Here is a 6,217-nt window from a genome sequence, read left to right as displayed (position 1 = left end):
TTTAGCAAAAACAAACAAACAAACAAAAACACTAAACTAAAAATAATAAAACATGTTTTGGTCTTTCTGTCTTAAGGGACGGATGATCAATACACATTAACAGGCGAGTTGATAAGACATGTAGCAGAGGTCAAGAGTCAAATGCTGGACAAATACCCTTGACCTAAGGTCAAAGTCTTTAGTGTGAACATGCCGTTGGTGCACAATCACATATGTACCAAATCTGGACTCAGTAATGACAACAGTGCATTTGAATTTAACAAAAAGATGCACGAGGTGAGCCTTTTGTTGTGTTTTTTTAATGCATTTTATTATATGAGAATAATAAATCACAATATTTTTACAATATTTCTTAATCCAAAAACATTAGATTTTTATTTAAAATTGTTTTAATGTCTTTAAGATATTCTAATTTATCATGAACTTTTATTTTTAAAAATCCAGTTTTAGTGATAAAGCTTACATACATTTTTTCACACACACCCTCTCTGCTCTCTCACACACTGACATTAACACTGACATTAACAACATCAACAGCAGCACCAATGCACACACTATAGCACATGAAATTGAATAAAGTGTCTCAAAAAAAACATGCAATATAATTATATACCACTGTTTGGAAGATACTGATTGTGGTCCTGAGTTGTAGGCGTGTGTAACTGCCCTCGTCTCTCACTCACTACCGCTGAGCCAAAACCTCAACCAGGAGAGAAAGGAAGAAAAAAAAATCCTCATCAATGCAAATTAGAGCCCAGAACCTGCATGGGGAGCCTTGCTTGCTTGAATCACCGGTTCTCCAAAAAGCCAAAATCACAGGCTTTCACTTCCAAATCTTGTTGTCATACACGACTACAGATGCTCCATATTAACACAGGATAGTCAGTCATATCCATGGATTAGTCTGCAGTCACTTAAAAAACCGTCTCCACACTCAGGCTGCCACAAGAGAAAATAAGGACGCTTCTAATTCTGCCAGCATAATTGCCTGATTATAATGAGCTTCTCTCTCTCTCCCCTCTCTGCCTCTAGCTCTGCCTTTATTTCTCAGTGTCTGTTGCTGCATGCACACACACACACACACACACACATTCACACACTGTAGCCTAATTTTGATATAAATCAGTCTTCAATTGAATAGGAGGAGGAAAAAATCAGCATTAATATTTTCTGGTGCAGTGGCGCTCTGCAGTGTTTGGTGGAACCTGCAGGATTTTCCCGTGACTTCAGCAGACAATAGAGAATGAAATATATAGTAAAACAACAAAATACAGTAAAACAGGCCACTGAGACAGAGAAAAAGAGAGAGAAAAGGCTCACAATATTAACTGATTTTGTAACTTTCGGGGGGTGAGTCTGGCGGTAAGGGTAGGCTAATGTGATGCCAAGCAAATGCCACTGTGCCAATGACGCGTTGTTAGTTTGTTGACCTTCTTTGTGTGAGATACAGAAGAAGAAAACAGCTGAGGAACATGGTTAATTTGACGCAGATGACAACCACAGAAGCCAACTCAAGTCTGCAGCCTCTTACGAGCTACCTATCATACATCTTGTTAGTTAAATTTTCTTTTTAAATTGCACATTTTGGTACATTTTAAAATCAGAAAGTCAGTCCACTGTGCTAAGTACTTAAATCAAGAGTGTAACAGTTTCATCGTCATATCAAAAGTAAAATAAGCACGAGCAAAGACTCACTTTTAACTTGACAAGTTGCAGTGTATTTTGTCTTTTCTCTCTGTGTATTGTGCATTTGTACACTGTTATTTTCAATGTTTCTAAATGCACAGGGATGTAAATCTGCATTTTTGCTCAAATCCGGCATTTGTTTACATCTTTGTTTTTTTACACTGATGTTATAAATGTGTGCTGCCTACATCAAATAGAATTAATACATTTATATATTCTTTTATTATTATGCCTGGTTGTTTAGGATTCCTTGAGGATGAAATATACATTAAGGAGAGGCCTGAAAACAGATTTAATTCTTTAATATCAGAGTTTTTGGTCAAAAAGATTCATCTCATGGTTTGGAAAGAGAAAACCCAAGAAAATAATTATGATTTAATATAGAGATTGTATTCAGTATCACCTACACAGCATCAAATTAATTACATTTGCATAACTATTTTATATTCAAATGAGCACGGAATGGCATCGTTATATAAAATGGAATAGTAACTTATTATTTTGAGCCTTTTTTAAAGCAGATTTTAGAGAGATTTCACAAAAAGGACCAATGTCAGCAATTTTGTTTATTACTATTAAGTTATTATGCTGTTATTATCATCTCCAATTAATTGCTCCACCTGCCGTGAGCAAAAATTTATATTTTTAACCTCAATAATAACAATAATGTCAGCTTTCAGGCATGAAAGTATGCATTTGAAAGAGACTTGGATACTGTTTATACACAAGCAAAAAATCATTCAGAATAAAAGGATAATTAAATATTTTTACAAAAAAAAAACAAAAAACAAAGAATCTTACAACTCCACAGCCATGGCACATCAGTATATGCTCCCATCACAAAAAATCTGCCACAGTCTTTGCAAAGTAAAACACATCAGCAACTTCCCATGACAAAACACTCAAGTATTGCAGACCACACAATGAAAGTATATGTTGCTGACTACATAATGTCACTTAAAAAGATGCATACAAAGTTTTGGAGTAGTTGTTATTCTGTCTGCAATGTTTTCACTTTGGCTATAGCATACATTGCCTTGTTCCACCAGGATTTGTTCTTTCATCCCTCTAAAGCTGTCTAAGCCCAGACGCAGGCTAAATGAGCATGCCCACTCATGAATGCTGTTGGTTAATTACAATCCCTGATGGAAAAACTGCTGAGGGAGAAGCCTGAGCACAGCCACACACGTTAGGGTGGAATCAGAAGCTTTTTTTTATTATTATTAAAAACACAAAATGTATGTGTTCAAGTGTATATGAATGTCATTAATTGTAATAGGTGTAATTTTTCTCCCGGCCTCAACACAAAATACGGAGGCATTCTGCATGTGCTTCAATTTGAGTAACAGAAATTAGATTGATGTACTGGCCGAGGTCCTTGAAAGGCCTTGTTGCTGTGTTGGATGCAGGAGCACCATAGAAGGTATCTGAGAATTGGATCTAATGTCAACAGTGGTTTGGATTGACATTTACATACAGTGTGATGGAGGTATTCAACTATTAGCTGCACTGAATGTGAGAAATAAATGAATGCTGGAAAAAAAAAAATTGAACTCCTGTTGGCTATAACCTTGAGTAAGTTGCCGTCTTGTCAGGCCAGAGTGAGCCAAGCTACACATCGATGCCAAAGAGGAATCAAGGATGTAAAATTCAAGAGTAAGGTTGAGTTGCACCAACACCGATCCATTTTTTAAACCTGATTAAATAACGGTTTAGCTAACTTTAAATTATGTTGCATCAGACTAGCTTAAAATGAAGAAAGATTAAACTCAAACCTCTCTTTAAAACTTTTTGCTCTAGTTCAGCCTGATCAAATTAAGTTCGCGATCCGGTATTAACATTTGAGAAGGTTCAACTTTTAAAATGGCTGCATTTATTAGATTTATTTGGAAAAGTAATCAAGTTCATTGAAGAAAGTTAAGTGATAGACTCAACACAACTGAGTTTCATGACGTGTTCTCTCACACATTTCTCTCACTCCAGTTGCAGCCAATAAGTTTTTCTCAAAGGAGAAATTAGAGCCTCTCACAAACAACCTAGCTTTAAAAAAAAAATGAAAAAAAAAATAGCTAGTTAGCAAACAATTAATTATTGTGTTAACTTTATAGCTAGCAAACAATGTAACTTAAAAAAACTTTTTAGCTAGCTAGCAAACACAAATGCAACATTAAAGAATACAGAGCAGCTGAAAATGAACAGATTTCCCATCTCTTTTGACTTACTATGTCTGGACAGCACTCAAATTTATTTATTTTTTATAATTTATTTTAATTGGGGTGAGCAAGCATCTCTATATTGGTTAAGCTTGTGTTAAATCACTAAGCTTGGATTTACTAAAAAGTTTTTAATTGCACATCAAAACTCTGATTAATTTAAAATCTAATTTTAAACCTGGTTTTGCTAAACTCTGATTTGAACTACCTGAGACTACAACTAACAGTTATTTTCACTATCAATTAATTTGCTGACTATTTTCTGTTGATCAATTAGTTGTTTTGTCCACAAAATGGTGAAAATGTTGTTCAGTGTTTCCCAAAGCCCAAGGTGTCGTCCTCTAATGTCTAATGTCCACAATCCAAAGATATTTAGTTTACTCTCTAGAGAAACCAGAAAATATTCAAATTTGATGCTGAAATCAGAGAATTCTGCCATTTTTCAATTAAAAAATTATTCAAAATGATGAACTGATTATCAAAATAGCTGGCGATTAATTGTCGGTTGATAATCGATTAATCGTTGCATTTTTACACTAATCATAGATAAAATTAACTTTTGTTGGTGCAACGCAGTCTAAGACAAAGAAATGTCTGTTTGCTGTGTCCAGAGCATGATTTTCTCCAGCATCATTACACAGTGAATACACAGTAGAGTGCTGCATTTGAGGTAATACAATTCAGAAATGGAGATTGTGCGTTTTACATTTAATCCTGGTACCTGCAAAACCTCCACTAAATTGTTGAACTGAATTTCACACAATGAATTCTATGGTATATTTCTGTGGTTAACCAAATGTGTGCTCCGAGTGCCACATTACTCTATTTAAGCAAAAAAGCTCCCGCGTTCTGTAAAGGAACTCTATGCTACACATAAATTATTCAGTAGTATTTGCATTTGCATTGTAATTTGCATTCTTGTAGATTACAGGGAATGAAGAAGGAGGCTCTGCACCAAAGAGAATTACATTCTGAACCAATTTCAGTCGTACTGGTGAGGAGTTGACATGAATTTTTGTTCTATTTTCCTCCTCTGCTTCGAGGTATACTGCTGAGATCAGTGACACACATTTCAAACTGTTGTTTGATTAATAAAAGAAGGAAACGATGTATAATGCTCACCAGCACTCACACGCAAAAAGAACTGCCATTAAAAATGAATCGTGACATTGAACAATGAGTCTATTTGATTGACTAGGCTGAATTTTTTTTACTGTAATATTCTCATCATCTTTATTTATATTGCAAGGCTTGTGAGTCGGAACTCAAAGGAACCAGTAGGCACAGAGGAGATGTCATATGGATTAAACACTAGGAAAGGGTGTGAAACTCTCACAGTACACTGAAGATCCTGGCTATTATGTTTCATCTAAAAATAACAAGCCTGACTAAAAAGAACAGACAACACTGAATGTGAAAAGAGAGAAAAAAAACACAAGCTCCAGAGAGAATATAGTTCAAACAGCAGCAGTAATAGTGCTGAGTGTGATATGGAATACAACGAGGAGAATGTACAGTACGAGACTCCCTTCAATTATAAATGAAAAGGAAATCAGTGTGAAATGTATGGAATAACCCAGATACTGAAATAAAACATTGTCTGTCTCTCCAGAGCCACTTTTGTGAAACATCGCCCTGTTTTCAGAGTCGTGAAGATTTCATGTGTCTTGATGCAATTTTTATTTTCTCATGTGAATTACAGCATCGCTTTAACTTAATTGCATTCATTGCTGACATCATCATTATTAAACAGCAGTCTTTAGAGATATACCTGCAGGCCTTGGGGCAGAATGGTAATTAACAGGGGAAATGTAACAGAGTAGATTGAGACAGTGTGGAAGAGGAGCCATCCTGCAGTGTGTGTGCGTGTCGACATGCCATGAGGGGCTGGTACGATGCATCAAGGGGGTGGGGTAGGTATCCCTGCAATAAGAGAGGAGGGCCTAGCCAACGTATGCGCATGTGCAAATACAGCCTAGACCTTACATACCCACATGTTGATGTACATGCCACTCCGTGTCTATATATGCAAATACATGCAAAAACATCTGTATCCTGTGTTTGAGAGTGGAGCAAATGATTGTGTCTGAACCGTGTTGCATGCTATTCTTATATATTTTTAATCAATGTAATTAGGAGACTTGTTGCAACTCATTTTCTTCAAAATATGTAAAGAACAACAACTCTGAACTAGTATAAGGTACTGTAAGTTACAGCAGTGGCACTAAATTGTTGGTGAACTCTAAAGATAATTTCTCACTCAGGTTATTTTATTGAGATCTCCACTCATTTACCACCTCAATGTATTTGTACTGATG

Source organism: Lutjanus erythropterus, chromosome 10 (genome assembly GCF_056507025.1).
Source record: "Lutjanus erythropterus isolate fLutEry1 chromosome 10, fLutEry1.hap2, whole genome shotgun sequence".
Lineage (NCBI taxonomy): Eukaryota > Metazoa > Chordata > Actinopteri > Lutjaniformes > Lutjanidae > Lutjanus > Lutjanus erythropterus.
This window is presented reverse-complemented; position numbering follows the sequence as displayed.